Source organism: Oncorhynchus masou, chromosome 30 (assembly GCF_036934945.1).
Source record: "Oncorhynchus masou masou isolate Uvic2021 chromosome 30, UVic_Omas_1.1, whole genome shotgun sequence".
Taxonomy (NCBI): Eukaryota; Metazoa; Chordata; class Actinopteri; order Salmoniformes; family Salmonidae; genus Oncorhynchus; species Oncorhynchus masou.
The window spans coordinates 29709578-29732109 of record NC_088241.1 but is presented as its reverse complement, the minus strand read 5'-3'; the positions used below and the strand labels follow the sequence as shown (position 1 = coordinate 29732109).

Genomic DNA, 22532 nt, shown 5'->3' with positions numbered 1-22532 from the left:
TGTCTCTGTACTGACGCTTAGCTTGTTTGATAGCCTTACGGAGGGCATAGCTGCATTGTTTGTATTCAGTCATGTTACCAGACACCTTGCCCTGATTGAAAGCAGTGGTTCGCGCTTTCAGTTTTTAGGGAATGTTTTAATCGTTGCTATGGGAACGACATCTTCAACGCACGTTCTAATGAACTCGCACACCGAATCAGCGTATTCGTCAATGTTGTTATCTGACGCAATACGAAACATGTCCCAGTCCACGTGATGGAAGCAGTCTTGGAGTGTGGAGTCAGCTTGGTCGGACCAGCGTTGGACAGACCTCAGCGTGGGAGCTTCTTTTTTTAGCTTTTGTCTGTAGGCAGGTATCAGCAAAATGGAGTCGTGGTCAGCTTTTCCGAAAGGGGGGGGCGGGGCAGGGCTTTATATGCGTCGCGGAAGTTAGAGTAACAGTGATCCAAGGTTTTTCCGCCCCTGGTTGCGCAATCGATATGCTGATAAAATTTAGGGAGTCTTGTTTTCAGATTAGCCTTGTCAAAATCCCCAGCAGCAATGAATGCAGCCTCCGGATAAATGGTTTCCAGTTTGCAAAGAGTTAAATAAAGTTCGTTCAGAGCCATCGATGTGTCTGCTTGGGGGGGGGATATATACGGCTGTGATTATAATCGAAGAGAATTCTCTTGGTAGATAATGCGGTCTACATTTGATTGTGAGGAATTCTAAATCAGGTGAACAGAAGGATTTGAGTTCCTGTATGCTTCTTTCATCGCACCATGCCTCGTTAGCCATAAGGCATACACCCCCACCCCTCTTCTTACCAGAAAGGTGTTTGTTTCTGTCGGCGCGATGCGTGGAGAAACCCGTTGGCTGCACCGCTTCGGATAGCGTCTCTCCAGTGAGCCATGTTTCCGTGAAGCACAGAACGTTAGTCTCTGATGTCCCTCTGGAATGCTACCCTTGCTCGGATTTCATCAACCTTGTTGTCAAGAGACTGGCAAGAAGAATGCTAGGAAGTGGGGCACGATGTGTCCGTCTCCGTAGTCTGACCAGAAGACCGCCACGTTTCCCTCTTTTTCGGAGTCGTTTTTGGGTCGCTGCATGCGATCCATTCTGTTGTCCTGTTTGTAAGGCAGAACACAGGATCCGCGTCGCGAAAAACATATTCTTGGTCGTACTGATGGTGAGTTGACGCTGATCTTATATACAGTAGTTCTTCTCGACTGTATGTAATGAAACCTAAGATGGCCTGGGGTACTAATGTAAGAAATAACACGTAAAAAAACAAAAAACTGCATAGTTTCCTAGGAACGCGAAGCGAGGCGGCCATCTCTGTCGGCGCCGGAACTTCTCATCAGGTCTGGATTTCCAGCCTAACGTTTGTTATCTTATCTCTGAACTATGCTGCAAACGTATCACATTTAGATGTGGAGGAAAGTTCACAGGCTTGTAGGATATATCAGGCCGTCAATGGTTGAGAAGTGCACACTCAAATTATTCTGATTATTAGTGATCAAGTTAGAAACCTGAGCCCGTCTGGCATTTCCAATTGCCTTGTTAGATATGCCAAGTTGCTCTCTCAGAATATCATAGTGGACCTGCAACTTTGACATTCTCCACGTCCGCTCTGCCTTTCTGCAATTTCTCTTTAATTGATTTGTGTCCTCTCAGCCAAGGGGTTCTCCATTTCGATGTGGTCTTTTTCAACATTACTGGAGCTATGGCATCAATGGTTGCCCTTAATTTGATATTGATGTTATCAACTAAATTATCACAAGAGGAAGGCAGAATAGGTGATGATGTATTGTTCATACACTCAGTAAAATCTGTGGCAACGTCACAGGTAAGATAGCGTTTCTTAATAATGCGTTCAGTATTACCCTGTGCTATGGGCAACAAGGTAGTAAAAAATGCACAGTGGTGATCAGATAAAGCAACTTCAACAATAGAGGATACGTCAATAGAAAGCCCTTTGGTAGTAACCAGGTCCAGAGTATGTCCACAGGTTATCGGTGGGCCCAATAACTTGTTGGATGAAGTCCATAGAGCTCAAAAAGATGAATAAATTCATTGACCTGGAGTCAGTCTCTTTGTCAACGTGAATATTAAAATCGCCAAACAATGATTTTATCATAATTCCCAAGGACAATAGTAAAGAAAGTGGGCAGTACTCTACTGGCCTATACAGGGTTATAGCCAGCACTAGTGGCTGACATTTAAACAGTATAGCATGATGCTCAAAATACTGTCACCAAATGAAATCTCCTTACAGCTGAGAGCATTAGTAAAAATAGAGGCTGTCCCCCCACCCTTTTCCCTTTTCTGGTAGCATAAAAAGCTGTAGTCCGGCGGGGAGGCTTCAATAAGAGCGGCACTACAGTCTGAAGACCACATGTTTCTCACAAAAACATGGCTATCAACTTTGCGCTCAGTAATGAGGTCATTCACGAGAAAGGTTTTTACTAGTGATTGCTCTAACATTTTAAAAGCTCCATATTCAGTGAGTGTAGGCCACTCTGCCCCTGGGGCAGGTAACCAACGGAATAACAGCCAAATTCTGAAAATTACAGCTACGTTTTCTGTCATTCTCCAATCGATCAGAATGGTAGGATATGACAATTTGTATAACCTCACCAGAAGGTGGCGGTAGAGGAACATAAATTAGGTTACTCACAATAACTACAGTGCCATTTCTACAGGAGTTGTTATACTTTCCAAGTCCTCTGTTGCTTATTTTGACAGGCAGGACTGGATCACTACCAGACCCTGTCAGTCAGTCTCTAAAACAGTTTGTGATGTTACTGGAAATAATCCTGGAACCCCTGCGGTTAGAATGAATCCCATCTATTTAAAAAATAATAATGATATTATAAATCCTCTTAGAGCTAGGGCTACTTCTTTCAACATTCTGTTAAAAATCGCGCAACATTTCAACGTCCTGCTACTCATGCCAGGAATATAGTATATGCATATGATTAGTATGTGTGGATAGAAAACACTCTGAAGTTTCTAAAACTGGTTAAATGATGTCTGTGCCTATAACAGAACGTGTTTCGTGGTCAAAATCCCAAGGAAATCTGATCACAAAATCGACGAAGAAAAAAATCAATCCACCAGTCTCTGTATTGTCTATTGCAAGGTATAATAGATAGCGACCGGCTTACAGTTCCTACAGCTTCCACACGATGTCGCCAGTGTTGTGAATTCTATGCAGGTAAATCCTTGGTCATATGAGTAATAGGCACATCTTGTGGTATAGTCTCCCGGAGGAAGTGATGAAAGGGGGAAACTGGAGTACGATTTCCAAACTTTCTCCTATTGAATACAGATCGCTCCGTGATCAATTTGATTGTTTATTAACGTTTACTAATACCTAAAGTTGGATTAAAGAAGTAGTTTGAAGTGTTTTGTCAAAGTTAATTTAAAAAAAATAACGTTGCGTTTAGAAACAGTGTTTTTCGCTGGATCACACAGTCTTCATAAATGGACATTTTGGGTATACAAGGACCGATTTAATCGAAAAAAGACCCAATTGTGATGTTTATGGGACATATAGGAGTGCCAACAAAGAAGCTTGTCAAAGGTAATGAATGTTTTATATTTTATTTCTGCGTTTTGTGTAGCGCCGGCTACGCTAATTCTTTTGTTTGCGTCCCCTTCAGGTATTTCGGGGTGTTGCATGCTATCAGATAATAGCTTCTCATGCTTTCGCCGAAAAGCATTTTAAAAATCTGACTTGTTGGCTAGATTCACAACGAGTGTAGCTTCAATTGAGTACCCTGCATGTGTGTTTTAATGAACGTTTGAGTTTTAATGAGTGCTATTAGCATTTGGCGTAGCGCATTTGCATTTATTGTTGGCAAGGTGGGACGCTTGCGTGTCGGGTGGGCCAGAGAGGTTTACTACACATGGTTGATGATATTACTAGTTTATCTAGCTTGTCCTGCGTTGCATATAATCGATGCGGTGCCTGTTAATTTATCATCGAATCACAGCCTACTTTGCCAAACAGGTGATGATTTAACAAGCGCATTTGCTAAAAAAAGCACTGTCGTTGTACCAATGTGTACCTAACCATAAACATCAATGCCTTTCTTAAAATCAATGCACAAGTATATATTTTTAAACCTGCATATTTACAGTGGGGCAAAAAAGTATTTAGTCAGCCACCAATTGTGCAAGTTCTCCCACTTAAAAAGATGAGAGGCCTGTAATTTTCATCATAGGTACACTTCAACTATGACAGACAAAATGAGAAGAATAAAATCCCCCCCAATTTTTTTTTGCCCCACTGTATGTGGACCCCAGGAAGAGTAGCTGCTGCATGTGCATTACCTAATAGAAATCTTACTTTTATTTAACATTTTTTATTTCACCTTTATTTAATGCCCTGATAGATTGTGTCATGACGTTGCCCTCTTTGGGAACAGCAAGCGCCATCCTCCTCTCCCTTTCTCCTACACCCAGGCTGATGTGGTCAGAGAGAGAGGTCGTAAATTCCTGGAGGATATTATCTCCTCATGGCCACAGTAGAGAGAGTGAATTTTCATAGAGAACAAAGACATTTCTTCCATAGCACAGAACTGGAGAACCGAACAACATTTGTTCTGGAGAAGGTATAAAAGATCGGTGAAGAATCCAGCTACGAACTGGTCAATTTGGTACAATTTTGTGAAACTCATGGGAGGCAATACGGCCACATTGCCATAACGCTGTTTATATAATAGCCTCAGATATGGCTTACATCTAATTGTTGTATAAGATGAATGAGTGAGGATGATACTGTCTGTGAAATTGTGTAATGTGATTTTGGACTGTTTTAATGAAGGAAACTCCAATTCCCTTTGGAGTTGAACTAAATCAGAGGACCGCCCATGAGCCCAGTTATGGTCTGGCATCCTGGGACAGAGACCCCGACGACACACTGAGCGTAAATATATATATTGATTGCAATTGTTCCAGAATGAGTGAGCGTTCATGTGCACAGGATTACCATTTCAATTGTTATAATTATCAACTGTGTGTTGTCTTATCTCAGTCGACCCTCACTTCCCTTTTGTACACCAAGCCCCGATGACGGTTTATCCCACCAGGGAAACTCCGCTATCATTTCCTTGTCACCTTCTACTGTTATGTTTATGCATTTCTATGAATTACTTGCTTAGGAAATAAATCATTTTAAGTCAATTGATGTATTGATGACTCCTAGTGAAGACTGGGTTTGTGCAGATAACCAACAATTTACAACGTTTGGAATGAGACTAACGTGAGGTAAAATAAAGAAGAATTCATTCATCAGAAGACTATTGATCAGATATGAAAATATCTGAAATGTTATATTAGGAAAATTATAACTTTGTAATCTGAATATTTTCTTTAGGGCGCCGACTTCCTAGTTAATTACAGTAACATGATTAATCAGTTTAATCGCGTAATAATAATTAGAGTAATTTGATAAAGATTCATCTTCAGTTTAATGATGCCAAAGACACAACATATGTGACGACCCTGTGCGAGGAATCTAAAATAGACTCCTGTGGAATTCTATATATCAATTGTGCAAACAGAATTGTACAAACATACTGCTTTCTATACAAATTGGTTGTGTGTGTATCCCATTTGAAGAGGCTACAGAGCACCTTTGGTCATGTGTCGTTAGCGTCAGTGAGTAAAACATTCCAGATTTAGCCCGTTAGGCCAAACGGTACTACTTCTGTCAGTCAATATTAATTCACAGAGCCAGTAAGGTTCGGAATTAGAGGATAGATCTTCGGCATTCGAGCCAAAGTATTTTGTCCACCTACAGCCCTAAGCAAGTGTGGGCAGACCACAGGCATATCTGTATTTATGTACAGTGTCGCTCCGTTAAAAATAACGCTATGTGAGATGTCAAGAGTAAACCCACCCTTTCCATGGTGAGAGGACCCTATTTTGTGTTTGGAATTAAGATTTTTGAACAAAGTAGGATTAGCTTGTACGAGATGCTAAGCTAACAAAGGGGGAACTTTTTTCACTTCCTGTGTTCCGTCGCGCAAGGCGGAGGAATTTAAACGGAAGTCCCGCCCTTTGTACTTCCATTTGATTTCAGCATTCTGCATCACTGGTGGTGAATAATCGCAAGTACATCTCTTTTAAGAAGTTTTAGCTGCAGGGACACTATTGAGTAGTTTGGATGAAAGGTGCCCAGAGTAAACGGCCTGCTCCTCAGTCTCAGTTGTTAATATATGCATATTAGTAGTATAGTAGTATTGGATAGAAAACACTCTGAAGTTACTGAAACTGTTTGAATGATGTCTGTGAGTATAACAGAACTCATATGGCAGGCAAGAACTTGAGAAGAAATCCAAACAGGAAGTGAGAAATTTGAGGTTGGTATATTTTCAAACCATTGCCTATTCAAATCCCTGTTAGATATGAATGAAGATTCACTTCCTAGGGCTTCCGGTAGATGTCACCCGTCTATAGAAATTTGAATGAGGCTTCTACTGTGTTGTGGGACTGAATAAGAACAGAATGCATCAGACTACTGGCAGAGAGCCAGTTCCAGGTCACGCGCAAAGCACATGTTACCTTGCTGTGTTCCGTTCCTCCTCAAGACACAAGGAATTCTCCGGTTGGAACTTTATTGAAGATATGATAAAAACATCCTGATGATTGTGTACGTAGTTTGAAATGTTTCTTCGACCTGTAATATAACTTTTTGAAGATTTTGTCCGAAAACATGGTCGACCAGAACCAGCGTTTGGATAGGTGTACCAAACGCGCTAACAAAAGTAGCTAATTGGACATAAATAACGGACGTTATTGAACAAATCAAGCATTTATTGTGGACCTGGGATTCCTGGGCATGCATTCTGATGAAGATCATCAAAGGTAAGGGACTATTTAGCATGTAATTTATGGTTTATGTTGACTACAACATGGGGGCTAATTTGACTATTGTTCTGAGCGCCGTCTCAGATTATTGCATGGTTTGCTTTTTCCGTAAAGCTTTTCTTAAATCTGACACAGCGGTTGCATTAAGGATAGGTATATCTATAATTCCATGTGTATAACTTGTATTATCATCTACATTTATGATGAGTATGTCTGTTGAATCTATGTGGCTATGCAAAATCACTGGATGTTTTTGGAACTAGTGAATGCAATGCGCCAATGTAAACTCAGATTTTTTTATATAAATATGAACTTTATCAAACAAAACATACATGTATTGTGTAACATGAAGTCCTATGAGTGTCATCTGATGAAGATCATCAAAGTTTAGTGATTCATTTTTATCTCTTTGTGCTTTTTGTGACTCCTCTCTTTGGCTGGGAAAATGGCTGTTTTTATTGTGGTTTGGTGGTGACCTAACATAGTTTGTGGTGCTTTCGCTGAAAAGCATATTTGAAATCGGACACTGTGGTGAGATTAAAAACAAAACTACCTTTCAAACAGTATAAGATGAATTTTAATTATGAGATTTCTGTTGTTTTGAATTTGGCGCCCTGCACTTTCACTGGCTGTTGTCATACCATCCCGTTAACGGAATTGCAGCCCAAACAGGTTAACAATGTCTACACTGTATTTCTGATCAATTTGATGTAATTTTAATGGACACAAAGATTGCTTTTCTTTTTAAAGACAAAGGATATTTCTAAGTGACCCCAAACTATTGAACAGTTGTATATAACTTTTCCCTGTGGTTCTCCACCCACGCACTATAGTTAGGCCATTGATCATTTAATTGATATCACACAATACATTGTAGGCGCACTTGATCTCCCACACCCAGCAGAGAATTGCACTTGGTTTGCATTTTGACTAAGAAAGTTATCTTGACTAAGAAAAGGTTGTTGGCCACTGTTCTATACAGTCTATAGCGTACTGTTATAATTTACACTTCCTTTGATATTTAATATGCAGCATGTAACCAAATGCAAACCGGATCTACTTTGATTGACCTCCGTGACCGTGGTTGGTTACATTTGTGGCTGCTTAGCCTACTATCTCCAGTGATCTGATATGACTTGGCAACTGTCGTGTCTTTTGCATCATTAAACTGAAGACAAATCTTTATCAAATGACTCTGTAATTATTATTATGCGATTAAACATGTCATTAATTAACTAGGAAGTCGGGGCACCAAGGAAAATATTCAGATTACAAAGTTATAATTTCCCTAATATAACTTTTCAGATATTATCATACCTGATCAATAGTCTTCTGATTTAATAAATTCTTCTTTATTTTACCTCACGTTAGTCTCATTCCAAACGTCGTAAATTGTTCGTTATCTGCACAAACCCAGTCTTCACTATGAGTCATCCATACATTAATTGTCTTAAAATTATTTATTTACTAAACAAGTAATTCACAGAAATGCATAAACAAACAGTAGATAGTTAGTTACAAGGAAATGCTAGCGGAGTTTCCCTAGTGGGATAAACCGGCATTACGGCTTGGTGTACAAAAGGGAAGTGGGGGTCGACTGAGAAGACAACACACAGTTGCTAATTATAACAATTGAAATGCTAATCCTTTGCACATGAACGCTCACTCATTCGGGAACAATTGCAATCAATATATATATATATATATATATATATACGTTCAGTGTGTCATCGGGGTCTCTGTTGACAAGTTTGTTTCTGTTGGAGAGTTTGTCCGTCCTCTCTGTCGTGGTTAAAATGGATAGTTCAGAGTGACATTCATTCATGTCGTTATGGATAGATGTTTCGGCGGTTGTCGGTCTTTGCGTTCAATGATACCGAATTCCTAGCTGCAGACTAGTAATTAATATCAAAGACTTGTTCTTATTCTGTCGGTATCGATGGTCTAAGAGTTTAACCACGTGGGATGGTTAAAAGATTCAGCAGTCTGGTCTGCAACCTTTGTCCTCTTGTAATTAAGAGCAACATGGTCTGTTTAGAAATTCTCAAGGTAGGGGTTATATTCGGAATTGCAGAAAAGAGCCTGTCCCAGGATGCCCGACCATAACTGGGTTCATGGGCGGTCCTCTGATTTAGTTAAACTCCAATTCCAAGGGAATTGGAGTTTCCTTCATTAAACAGTCCAAAATCACATTACACAATTTCACAAACAGTATCAACCTCACTCATTCATCTTACACAACAATTAAATGTAAGCCTCATATCTGAGGCTATTATATAAACAGCGTTATGGTAATGTGGACGTATTGTCTCCCATGAGTTTCACAAAATTGTACCAAACGAACCAGTTCGTAGCTGGATTCTTCACCGATATTTTATACCTTCACCAGAACATAAATGTTGTTTGGTTCTCCAGTTCTGTGAGGTGGAAGAAATTCCTTTGTTCTCTATGAAATTCACTCTGTCTCTATACTGTAGCCATGAGGAGATAATCTCCTCCAGGAATTTACGACCTCTCTCTTACCACAGCAACCTGGGTGTAGGAGACAGGGAGAGGGGGATGGGGCTTGCTGTACCCAAAGAGGGCAATGTCATGACATACCCCCCTTGGTGGTTTGGATCTTGTTTGTCGTGCAAGTTACAAATCAACATAAAATCATGACCACATGATGTCCTGTTTGTAGATCATCGTTGCAGTCCCCTCTGGTGGTTGAACTTGGTAGGCTTCTCTGAGAGAGGCGCAGTCCATTCCCCAATGAGCGGCGTTGTGGCACTAAGTGATGGTTGTATGGGGACTTTGTTTATGGCTCTATCACTACCTAAGTGTCAAAGGAACTGAACCGAAAAGGAATGAAATCATAAACAAAAGATATACAAAATGTAGTTCTCACACAAAAATCATCTAATTGTATTCTATATACGTCCAATGTTCTGGCAAAATGACCTTCATGGCATTGTCTCTAATGCTATATCTAGGGTTTTCCTACTTGGTGTGTTGCTTAGGCACTATCCTAAGTTGATAAGTATACAGTTGTAAGGCACTAGTTTTGGGCAGTCTACAGGAATGACCTATGGACTTCTGGGAAGAAAACTGGTGAGTGCTGTAGATTCAAAGGCCTAGAAGTAAATGTTCAACTTTACGAAGGCTGGTATTTGGCTTGGACCCTTAATTGATCCTAGCATAAATCCTAGTTGGATGTTCCGTTGTGCATGTGCATTTATGCTTACACAAGCGAGCATGTCAAGGGACGAAAACCAAGTATCCTGGCAGATTACATCTTGTTCAGAATGAGTCTGACGTAGTCAGGTCATTTTCAGGTCAATGCCTGGAGGTCAGTCAGAATTGGTGTCGAGGGAGTCTGTAGTTGTTTTTACTACAAGTCACTGTGTCTTCCACTATTGTAGTGGTGATAGGTAAGAAGTCTATTTCATAGCTATGTTATCCACGGAGGAGCTAACCTCACAACGGAAGTATTGGACCAGTCGTACGTGGTGTGATCATGGTTAATGATTCTAATAATTTTCCTCCTGAATGGAGGATTCTATTTATTAGTGACGTGTGTTAACCATTGGAAGAGTGCACTGGAGATTCCCTTCCACATGTTGCACTCTGAGTGACTCCTATGTCGCTATTGTCAAGGGTAATTTGATTGGTTCGGTCTCTAACCTTCTTACTGATTGTAGCTGGACTGACTGTCGCTGGTATTGGTACTGGTGCTCAAAGGGACCAGTTATCCTACCGATTTATTCTGAAATATACTACCGGAACACATGATTGGAGCATTTTACTAGTTGTATTGTAGTTGAACCTACACATGGCAAGGAATGATTATTGTTGCCATTTGTTTTGGAGGTGGACGGAATTTGTCGAGATATCTCCTTGGATCAGATTCTGCCCCAAGAGGTTTCTAAACGTCATTTTCCCAAGGGGTGCTTTCGACAGATACCCCTCGTGAATGACTGCGTTGCAGCTAGCGTTAGGGGGGGACAGTGTGGTCAGTGGAGAAGGCACTGTGGTCTGTGATCATACCTGGTTAGTTTTCCAATCCATCAATGGAAGTAACCGATCCATCAAGTCTGCTCCAAGTAGCAGGGGTACAGTTTCGAGGCTGATAACATATACAGGGTGAACGAGCGATACATCCTTGAAGTGTAGTTTCAGCATGACTCTCAATGTGAGAGGCGATGTCGTCTGAGTGACCCCTCGAAGTGTAGTGTCGCATCGTTCCACTTTTAACCAACGTTTAGTTGGCTTCAAAGCCCTTTCGAGATCATCAAACAATGTTGGAGAGATGAGTGATATTGTCGCACCCGAATCAATTAGCACATGACAAGTTAATGTTGTAAATGACTATTGTAGCTGGACACGGCTGATTTTTAATGGAATGTCTACATAGGTGTACAGAGGCCCATTATCAGCAACCATCACTCCTGTGTTCCAATGGCACGTTGTGGTAGCTAATCCAAGTGTATAATTTTAAAAGGATAATTGATCATTAGAAAACCCTTTTGCAATTATGTTAGCACAGCTGAAAACTGTTGTTCTAATTTAAAGAAGCAATAAAACTGGCCTGAAAACTGATTACATGCTCAAAATGTCCAGAAACAAATAACTTTCTTCTGAAACTCGTCAGTCTAATCTTGTTCTGAGAAATGAAGACTTCCATGTGAGAAATTTCCAAGAAACCTGAAGATATCGTACAACACTGTGTATTACTCCCTTCACAGAACAGCACAAACTGGCCCTAACCCGAAAAGAAAGAGGAGTGGGAGGCCACGGTGCACATCTGAGCAAGAGGACAAGTACATTAGTGTCTAGTGTGAGAAACAGACGCCTCACAAGTCCTCAACTGGCAGCTTCATGAAATAGTATCCGCAAAACACCAGTCTCAATGTCAACAGTGAAGAGACAACTCCGGGATGCTGGCCAAGGAAATTTCTAAGTGACCCCAAACCTTTTGAATGGTAGTGTATTTCCAATCAAATTTGCTGTGGGCTCATGGTAGCTGCTGTAGACACGGTGATCTAACCTATCTGATTGGCCAGCGATATGTCTACAGGTGCACCTTTTATCTTCTGGGAAGATATAATAATTAAAACAGATTAAAGAGTTTATGTTCAGACAAATAAAATGGTTAAAATGGGAACACTTCACCTACCTGACATGCAGGGAAACTGAATCAAGTGCACACATCGCATTATTGGCGAATAGGCTACTATTAAAAAAAAAATTCAATGATCTAAAATAGCCATGCCAGGCCCTGCAGTGGCTTCGCCCCGACAGTGGCCTCCATAATTTTTCGGACAGTGAAGCATTTGTTCTTCTTTTGGCTCTATACTTGAAATTTACTTATGTGTATTAAAGTAAGTAAAAAGTCAAATATTTGTTCTCATATTCTTAGCACACATTGACTACATCAAGCTTTTGACTACACATTTGTTGGATGCATTTACTGTTTGTTTTGGTTGTGTTTCACTTTATTTTGTGCCCAATAGAAATTAATGGTAAATAATGTATTGTGTCATTTTGGAGTCACTTTTATTGTAAATAAGAATAGAATATGTTTCTAAACCCTTCTACATGAATGTGGACACTACCATATTACAGATAATCCTGAATGAATCGTGAATCATGAAGTTAGACGCACAAACATGATACCCCAATGGAACGCTAACCACTCACCATTACAACAAGAGGGGCGGTTAGCATTTTTGGGGGATATGATATTTGTGCGTCTAACTTTATCACTCATCATTATTCATGATTCATTCAGGATTATCCGTATTCATGGTAGCATCCACATCAATGGAGAAGAGTTTAGAAACATATATGATGATCAAAAATTTCAATGAGCATTTCTGTACAGCTGGCCATACTTTCCTCTTGGCAAAGACACAAAAACCTGGACCCGAACAAATCAACTGGGCTTGACAATCTGGACCCTCTCTTTCTAAAATTATCCGCCGCCATTGTTGCAACCCCTATTACCAGTCTTTTCAACCTCTCTTTCGTACCGTCCCGAGATCCCCAAAGATTGGAAAGCTGCCGCGGTCATCCCCCTCTTCAAAGGGGGTGACACTCTAGACCCAAACTGTTATAGACCTATATCCATCCTACCCTGCCTCTCTAACGTCCTCGAAAGCCAAGTTAATAAACAGATCACTGACCATTTCGAATCCCACCGTACCTTCTCCACTGTGCAATCCGGGTTTCCGAGCTTGTCACAGGTACATTTCAGCCACGCTCAAGGTACTAAACGATAACATAACCGCGATCGATAAAAGACAGTACTGTGCAGCCGTCTTCATCGACCTGGCCAAGGCCTCGCCTAGTTCACCAACTACTTCGCAGACAGAGTCCAGTGTGTCAAATCAGAGGGCTTGTTGTCTGGACCTCTGGCAGTCTCTACCACAGGGTTCAATTCTCTGGCCGATTTCTTTGCTCTGTATATATCAATGATGTTGCTCTTCCTGCGGGTAATTCCCTGATCCACCTCTATGCAGATGACACCATTCTGTATACACCTGGCCCTTCTTTGGACACTGTGTTAACTAACCTACAAACGAGCTTCGATGCCATACAACACTCCTTCCGTGTCTTCCAACTGCTCTTAAACGCTAGTAAAACCAAATGCATGGTCTTCAAACGTTCGCTGCCCACACCCACCTCCCTGACTAGCATCACTACCCTGGACGGTTCTGACCTAGAATACGTGGACAACTACAAATATCTAGGTGTCTGACTCGACTGTAAACTCTCCTTCCAGACTCATAAACATCTCCAATCCAAAAACAAATCTAGAAACTTTCTATTTTACAACGCCAAACTTACCCTAGTATAACTGACTATCCTACCGATCCTCGACTTTGGCGATGTCATCTACAAAATCGCTTCCAATACTCTACTCAGCAAACTGGAATGCAGTCTATCACAGTGCCATCCGTTTTGTTACCAAAGCCCCTTATACCACCCACCACTGTGACATGTATGCTCTAGTCGGCTGGCCCTTGCTACATATTCGTCGCCAGACCCACTGGCTCCTGGTCATCTAGAAGTCTATGCTAGGTAAAGCTCCGCCTTATCTCAGCTCACTGGTCACCATAACAACACCCACCTGTAGCATGCACTCCAGCAGGTATATTTCACTGGTCATCCCCAAAGCCAACACCTCCTTTGGCCTCCTTTCCTTACAGTTCTCTGCTGCCAGTGACTGGAATGAATTGCAAAAATCTCTGAAGCTGGAGACATATCTCCCTCACTAACTTTAAACATCACCTATCTGAGCAGCTTACCGATCGCTGCAGCTGTACATAGTCCATCTGTTAATAGGCCACCCAATCTACCTACCTCATCCCCATATAGTTTTCATTTACTTTTCTGTTCTTTTGCACACCAGTATCTCTACTTGCACATTATAATCTGCTCATTTATCTCTCCAGTGTTAATCTGCTAAATTGTAATTAATTTAGTACTATGGTTTATTTATTGCCTTACCACCTCACACCATTTGCACACACTGTATATAGACTTTCTTTTTTTCTATTGTGTTGTTGACTGTACGCTTCTTTATTCCATGTGCAATTCTGTGTTGTTCTATGTGTCGCATTACTTTGCTTTATCTTGGCCAGGTCGCAGTTGTAAATGAGAACTTGTTCAACTAGCTTACCTGGTTAAATAAAGGTAAAATATATATTTAAAAAATATTCTTAACCACAGAGAGTCAGTAGGAAGCTCAGGTGGTGGTCTTTCTTGGTTGATTGCTGATTCACAATGTTTCTTTGCTTCATTCTATTAATTTAACCTGAAGTGCCTCGCAGTTTCAAGTGGACTTTCGGTCTGCTTTGTATTAGGGGTTAGTAGTTAATTGATCCAAATGGATTGATTGAAATTTGCCTTATCTGTTTCTCTTTCCAGGCTAATGCAGGAAGTAACTGCAGCCCTAAGGAATCACAGAATACTGTTCCACCTCTTCTCTCCTTCTCTGGGAGCATGCCATCTGAACCTTGTGTCAGGTAAATCTGTAAACTGGTGAATCCGCACGCACACACGCATGCACGTGAATCATACACACACACACGCACGCATGTGAATCATACACACAGCCCTACTAAAGTTTCCAGCATTTTGTAATCGGTTGTGACTCATTTTGCTCTTAGAGTTTGCAATACCATCTGCAGTGTTAACTGTAGTATATGTGGTGAGCTAACTAACCTCTGACCAACCTTGGTTTGGCATTGCTGATCTGAGCTTTGGTGGGGTAGCTTGTTGGCAGGTGTGTTGGCAGTCAACCCCTGCCCTCCACACACACACTTCGGCCTGTCATATTATAATACCGACTCTGCTTCTCAGCCTGTGGTGACCTGTCCCTCATTCCTGGGGTATTACTCTCAGGGCCACACACACTGCAGGTAGAGGGACAGGCTGTTGCTCAGGGCCTTGTCCAGCCCAGACAGAGAGTTAGGGAGGAGCAGCCTATTGACAATCTTGAACTACAGCTGCTGGGCCTTAGAGGCTGCCAGCAGGGGGCTCCAGTGCTTTACCACAAAACCTGAGAATACACACACACACACACACACACACACACACACACACACACGTTTACATGCTATTGAAGGTGACAGACTAAACTGCAGACAGGCAGAAAAAAAGACTGACAGCTAGTTAATAATAATAATAATAAACAGACTAGACTAGTAAATAATAAACAGCTGGACTAATAAGCAGACAAATATGAAATGGACAGATGGACAGCGAGGAGAACAAGAGACAGAGCAGGAGATGCGGCAGGTAGCCTAGTGGTTAAGAGTGTTGGGCCAGTAACGAAAAGTCGCTGGTTTGAATCCCTGACTTGAATAGGTGAAAAATCTGTCCATGTTCCCTTGAACAAGGCACTTAACCCTAATTGCTCCTGTAAGTCGCTCTGGATAAGAGCGTCTGCTAAATGACTCAAATGAGATGAGCAGAGAGACAAGAGAGACCGACATTTTTTCCCCAAGCCTTCACTGATGTCTCTCCCTTTACCTCACTCTACCCCCCCTCCCCCCAGTGGGCAGGAGTTGGTAACAGACCAGAGGCTATGCCAGTCCAAGTCTCACCAGGACTCCTGATGGCCTACTCTGTGATGTCACCCTGGTCGCCGGCGACCAGAAGTTCCACGCCCATAAAGCAGTGCTGGCGGCGTGCAGTGATTACTTCCGGGTGAGTTTGGACCTGGGGAGGACACTACACTCTTAGAAAAAGAGTTATTCAGCTGTCCTCATAGGAGAACCCTTGAAGAACCCTTTAGCTGCTAGGTAGAATCCGTTTGGGTTCCATGTAGAACCCTCTGTGGAAAGGGTTCTACATGGAACCCAAAAGAGTTCTTCTTGGAATCAAAAAGAATTCTTCTTGGAATCAAAAAGAATTCTACCTAGAACCAAAAAGGGTTCTCCTATGGGTACAGCCAAAGAACCCTTTTGGAACCCTTTTGGAAGTTGTTTTGTCACGTGCACAAGTACAGTGAAATGCCTTTTTGCAGCTCTTTCCCAACAATGGAATAATCAGTATCACTATTACTAATAAAGTAAAGTAGAACAAAAACACACAAGAAATAGAAATAATAAGAACAGGAGAAAGTAAGTAAGCTATATACAGGGTCAGTTCCAGGGTCAGTGCCAATATCATACAATGTGCAGGGATATTGAAGTGGTTAGGAGTAGATATGTATAGGGTGTAAGGTGACTAGACATCAGAATAAATGATTTTATTTATTTATTTTTATTTCACTTTTATTTAACCAGGTAGGCCAGTTGAGAACAAGTTCTCATTTACAACTGCGACCTGGCCACGTTCTGTGGAGGTCGTAGCAGGATTTGTTGTTATCAGGCGTAGTCTCTGGGTGGCTGCGATAGACCTGTGTGTGGTAGCACTGTCCTTTTAGTTTAGCTGCAACCTTGGTTGTAATCCAGGGCTTTTGATTGGGGAAGCAGCTCACCTTCACTGTGGGGACAACATCGGTGATGCATTTCCAAATGAAGCCGGTCGCGGAGGTGGTTAGCTTGTCGATGCTATCAGCCGAGTCCTGGTGCAGTCCAGTAGCATAGCCTCTGATTCAGAGGACCATTTATCTACAGAGCACGTCACGGGTACTTCCTGTTTGAGCTTCTGCTTGTAGACAGGAGTATAGAGTTAGAGTTAGAACTAGTTCTTAACTGACTTGCCTAGTTAAATAAAGGTTACATTTAAAAAATATATTAAAAAATGTTAAGTGCCAGCTTGTTGTTTTTCTTGCCCTGAGGTGGAATAAGCTGGTGGTCAAATGTCGAGAGAGTTTTCAGCTGTTATCATGACTGCTGCTGTTATCATACAGCATGTCTGTGTGTGTGTGTGTGTGTGTTCTCAGGCCATGTTCAGTCTGTGCATGGTGGAGAGTGAGGCAGATGAGGTGACTCTTCAGGGAGTGACAAGTGTGGGACTGAAACATGCACTAGACTTTGCCTCACAGGACAGGTGAGTCTACAGTAGCACCTTCACCTACAGCTGGCCACCACTTGTCCTCAAGTCACACACAGGTACTGAATTGTACACACAAACATATCTCACAAATATCCAGGGTAACACAAACTAAGAGTGACAATTTTCAGCTTTTCGTTAGCTGATTAAAGCTATAGCCCAGCCATACTCAACTGGCGGATCGCGGCCCGGATACTTGACCCCTAGGGGGCCCCCATTCATCATAAAACATGACAAACTGTGTAGAATTGCAGGAAAAATTTGCTTTAAAATGCAGAAGTTTTCTCTCCGCTAAGAAGAGGGGTGTGAGCAGTTTGCAGTCATATGAGTCGCGATGTGGCGGTTTGTTACTATGCTGATCAATGACAATATCCATCCGGACTTTTGCCATCTAGTACATTTGTGTGACTGGACCTTCTAAAGTAGTGATTGAGTACATCTGCTACAACCTATGCATGGATGTGATATCTAACCTAGCCTGACCCTACAGTATGCCAGTGATTTCCCAGCCCCCCCCCCTCTCCTCCCTCTCCCCCTCTCTCTCTCCTCCCGCTCTCTCTCGCGTTCTCTCTCTTGCCTATCTCTCTTACCCCCCATCTTTCTCTCCTCTCTCTCTCTGCGGTGAGGAGTCAGGAGGCCTATGCCCTGTGGCCCAGCAGTGAGAGGCTGGCTAGCTCGTAATTATTCCTAATTGCATTTCCACAGTGGAAATGAGCAGGGGGGAGTTGTGTCGATGTAGGTCAGCAGCCGGCTGCCGATCCGTTTCTTTCTGCTGAGATGATGAGACGTGAGCAATATGCTTATTTCAGTAAACAACCGCACAGCTAGTTGCTGAAATCCACCAGCCACATGTCAGGGGCCATAAAGGTTAGCAGACATGCTGTTGCTATATAGCCTACACTGAGAGGACGCACGCATGCACATTCAACATATTAGTCTGACTTTTTATTTGATGTTGCTAAAATCATGTATTTACATTTTTATTTTTTATTTTATCTTTATTTAATTAGGCAACTCAGTTAAGAACAAATTCTTATTTTCAATGACGGCCTAGGAACAGTGGGTTAACTGCCTGTTCAGGGGCAGAACGACATGGCAATCACATGTAAATGTGATAGGTATCACATTTGAGAGAAGAATAACTGTGTGTGAATAACAATGTATAATAACACGCTAACTGCAACGCAATGACCCTTTTTTAAATTCATGTTTTATAGACACTGAATATAAAGTGGGACCAACACATGTAGTCTGTTGAAGAACAGCGTAAATAATGCCTTGTAGAGGCTTTCAGTGACACATGAGTGAAATCACATTCCTTTAAATGCTATTGCACAACAACAAAAAACACGGCTGGCCTGAGACCACAGTCACACACCCACACACATGAATCAGCAGCATTATATAAAGTGACCACTGGTCCTGAGTGCTTCTGTCATTTGAGTGCGTCCAGAATGGCACCCTATTCCATACATAGTGCACTACTTTTGACCAGAACCCTACGGGCACTATATAGGGAATATAATGTCATTTGGGACGGAACATGTCTGCCTGGGGAGGTGGGCAGTGTGTGAGGTGGACAGGAAGTGGTCTCACTCAGGTCCTCTCCTCAGATAATACTGGAGCCAGGGGTGATTCAGGATGTTCTGTCGGCAGGAAGTCACCTTCAGCTGCTGGAGCTGCTCAGTCTCTGCTCACACTACCTCATCCAGGTGAGGAGTCAAGACAGACATTATATATATATATATATTACATACTCACACATACAGTCATATACAGTAGTACAGTCAAATAAACACGTGTGTATGACACACACATAAACACTGCAATTTCTTGTGTATATGGAGGGTCTACTCTCCATATGTTCAAGGTACTTCCTAACCACACAAAACCACACATTAAACCCCCCTGTCACCACCAGAAAGATACATTAGCATGGCAATGGGCAAACCGTGACATCACGTTATGGTAAACAGTGCTCTCATACACCATCTGCTGGTGGAGAGAGAAATCGACACTGTTGCACACCATTGATTTCACTGCACTGTTGTCCCTGAAGACATGCTCACTGTAAACACCGTATTATACAATTAGACAGCAGTTAGATCACAGCTGAAGATGCAGAGAAAAGGCCCGGGTTAACATAAAATATAGATTCACTAGCTTTCTGTATAAGTATTTTGTCTGTATGAAAGGCGACGTTGCACAGGTTATTCCTCTGTTAGTTTTTGTTTGAGCTGAATACTCACAGAGCCATGCAGTATATTGTACATGGCTCTGCTTACTGCCAGCAGATGGCAGTCTTATTCCACTCGCAATCTCCATTTTCTATTCTCTTGCCTCCTCTCCTGCTCTATTATTTCAGCTTTTGTTTCTATCATCACATTCCTGGTGGGTCAGAAGTTTACATACACTCAATTAGTATTTGGTAGCATTGCCTTTAAATTGTTTAACTTGGATCAAATGTTTTGGGTAGCCTTCCACAATAGTTGGGTGAACTTTGGTCTATTCCTCCTGGCAGAGCTGGTGTTACTGAGTCAGGTTTGTAGACCTCCTTGCTCGCACACGCTTTTTCAGTTCTGCCCACAAATGTTCTGAGGTCAGGGCTTTTTTTCATGGCCACTCCAATGCCTTGACTTTGTTGTCCTTAAGCTATTTTGTCACAACTTTGGAAGTACGCTTGGGGTCATTGTCCATTTGGAAGACCCATTTGCGACCAAGCTTCCTGACTGATGACTTGAGATGTTGCTACAATATATCCAAATAATTTTTCTCCCTCATGATGCCATCTATTTTGTGAAGTGCACCAGTCCCTCCTGCAGAAAAGCACCCCCACAACATGATGCTGCCACCCCCATGCTTCACGTTTGGGATGATGTTCTTCGGCGTGCAAGCGTCCCCCTTTTTCCTCCAAACCCAACAATGGTCATTATGGCCTAACAGTTCTATTTTTGTTTCATCAGACCAGAGGACATTTCTCCAAAAAGTCCGATCTTTGTCCCCATATGCAGTTGCAAACCGTAGTCTGGCTTTTTTTGCCAGTTTTGGAGCAGTGGCTTCTTCCTTGCTGAGCGGCCTTTCAAGTTATGTCGATATAGGACTGACTGTATTTGACTGTGGATATAGATACTTTTGTACCTGTTTCCTCCAGCATCTTCACAAGGTCCTTTGCTGTTGTTCTGGGATTGAATTGCACCAGTCGCATCAAAGTACATTCATCTCGAGGAGACAGAACAGGTCTCCTTCCTGAGCGGTATAATGGCTGCGTGGTCCCATGGTGTTTATACTTACGTACTATTGTTTGTACAGATGAACATGGTACCTTCAGGCATTTGGAAATTTCTCCCAAGGATGAACCAGACTTGTGTAGATCTACACATTTTTTTTGAGGTCTTGGCTGATTCCTTTTGATTTTTCCATGATGTTAAGCAAAGATGCATTGAGTTTGAAGGTAGGCCTTGAAATACATCCACAGGTGTACCGCCAATTGACTCAAATGATGTCAATTAGCCTATCAGAAGCTTCTAAAGCCATGACATCATTTTCTGGAATTTTCCAGGCTGTTTAAAGTCAGTCAAATTAGTGCATGTAAACCTCTGACCCACTGGAATTGTGATACAGTGAATTATAAGTGAAATAATACGCCTGTAAACAATTGTTTACCAAAACTATAGGTTGTTAACAAGGAATGTGTGGAGGGGTTGAAAAATGAGTCTTAATGACTCCGACCTAAATGTAAACTTTCGACTTCAACTGTATATTTTTAGTATCGATTGACAGTGACTCGATGTGTTCGGGAAGTCCTGCCTGCCCGCAGCCACCGCTGCTCAACTCCATTGGGATGGTACACGTGTTGGCGTTGTACTAAATAACTCCAATGTAAATGTATTTATCTCTTTTCCCTATGCCCATGTGTCCACAACAGGAGCTGAACAGTGTTAACTACCTGGACCTGTACCGTGTTTCTGATCTGTTCCACCTCCCTGCACTGGAGGAGGCTGTGGTCAGCTTCCTGGTAGAACACCTGTGTGAGCTGCAGCAGAGCCGCCTGGAGGAGGTGCTGCTGCTCCCCTACCGCCTCCTCAGGGATGTGTTGATGAGCGACCGCCTCACCTCCCTCAACGAGGAGGAGATCTGGCAGGTACACCGCACTGGCTCCTCAGTCACACACACACACACACACACACACACAATGGAAGGAACGCACACATGTTCGCAAATGCATGCACATATACAGGCATACACACACACACACACACACACACACACACACACACACACACACACTATATATGCCCACAATAAAATGCAGATCTTCCATACAGCCAGACCCACACAGACTTTGATATACTACAACACACAGTGTGTCATTAAACATCAACGGGTCAATTTTCCTTGCCTGCACCAAAATGCACTCTTTATATTTATGTATAGGAGTGAATAGGAAAGGAAGGTGTGTGTGTGTGTGTGTGTGTGTGTGTGTGTGTGTGTGTGTATATATGTATGAGTGATGAGTGAAGTGTGGCGGGGGGGGCTATGCATTTTGACTGTTCATTTGCACCAATCAGGCCCCCCTCTCCCTTCTCCCCCCTCTCTGATTAGGCCCACTGCGGCTTCATCAGCGCCCCAATCCCCCAGCTGTCACTCCGGCCGCCCGTCTGATTGAAAACAATCAGGCCTCTGATGGCACAATTACCCTGACCCTTTAGCCAGGCGATTCTACCATAATCAGACCCTGATTATGCTGCTTTGGGCCTCCTTCACTCTGCCGAGAAGGTTAATTTGGGCATCCGCCCGAAAAAACGTGCGGGCGCCAATACACAGCCGATATAGTTTGCCCGTCAATCATAGTCACACCAACTTCTCGCCGAGTCTCACGCTCTGGAAATCACATTTTCTTGGGTCTTTGTTTCTCCCCCCCCTTCTCTGCGCGTTTGCCTTTCTCTGGCTGCTCTTTCTCTCCGTCTCTCTCTCTCTCGCTGTCTCTCTCTCGCTCTCTCTCTCTGTCTCTCTCTCTCTGTCTCTCTCTCTCTGTCTGTCTCTCTCTCTCTCTCTCTCTCTCTCTCTCTGTGTCTCTCTCTGTGTCTCTCTCTCTCTCTGTGTCTCTCTTTGGGAGGGGGTTGATTTATTCTCTGCCCCGAGGAAGTTCTCTGAGGAAGTTCTCTGATCCAGCGTGACCT

General features: G+C 42.4%; 1 pseudogene; it reads left to right on the top strand.

Moving 5' to 3' along the window:
• LOC135522495 (kelch-like protein 32) overlaps positions 1 to 22532 on the top strand; it is a 43116-nt pseudogene that overhangs the window by 5794 nt on the left and 14790 nt on the right.